This window comes from Chrysochloris asiatica, unplaced genomic scaffold, assembly GCF_000296735.1.
Source record: "Chrysochloris asiatica unplaced genomic scaffold, ChrAsi1.0 scaffold00080, whole genome shotgun sequence".
NCBI classification, from domain to species: domain Eukaryota; kingdom Metazoa; phylum Chordata; class Mammalia; order Afrosoricida; family Chrysochloridae; genus Chrysochloris; species Chrysochloris asiatica.
This window is the reverse complement of record NW_006408598.1, coordinates 4,490,684-4,491,632: the sequence shown is the minus strand read 5'-3', so window position 1 is coordinate 4,491,632 and position 949 is coordinate 4,490,684.

Genomic DNA, 949 nt, shown 5'->3' with positions numbered 1-949 from the left:
AAAAACACAGAAAACAACAAATGCTGGTAACCATCCTACATTGCTGGTGGGACTGCAAAACGGATCAACAGCTGTAAAAATTGATAAGGCACAACCTCAAAAAGTTGGAAATAGAAATACCATATGAACCAGTAATCTCTCTACTTGGTATTGCTGTTGTTGTTTTTATTAAGTGCCATCGAGTCAGTTCTGACCCATAGCAACCCGGTATAGGGTTTCCAAGGAGTGTCAGGAGAGCTTACACCATTGACCTTGCAGTTCAAACTGACTTTGCAGTCCAGTGCATTAACCCAAAGTAACACATCCAGTCTCCCTACTTGGTAGATCCATAAGAACATAAGAGCCATGACATGAATAGATATAGGCACACCATTGTTAACTGCAGCATTAATGATATAGCAAAAAGATGGAGACAGCCTAAATGATCATCAGTGGAAGAATTGATAAGCTTTGGTACACACATTAGAATACTAAGCACCATTGAAGAATAATGATGAATCTGCGAAACACCTCATAACATGAATGAACCTGGAGGACATTACACTGAGTGAAATTAGTTAATTAAAAAAAGACAAATATTGCATGAGACCATTCTTGTAAAAACTCAAAAAAAAATTTTTTTTCATGCTAAAAGAAACATTCTTTGATAGTTATCAAAAGTGAGAGGTAAGGGAGAGGAGTAATTCACTGGCTATAAGATAATATACAAGAAGAGGGAAGTTGGCAGAAAAATGAAGACAGGTGAAGATACATGAGGCATGCAAGGGTAAAAGAAGATGGAGGCAAGTAGGATGTAGGCAACACTTAACCAACAGCTTGTAGATACATGGACCGATACACAGATAGAATGAATACGGAAGGGAGAGTGTGAGTATACCCACAAAGATATAAGGGTTTGACAACAGATATTTGTACATGGGTATTTATATTTCACCACCTATAAATGTGG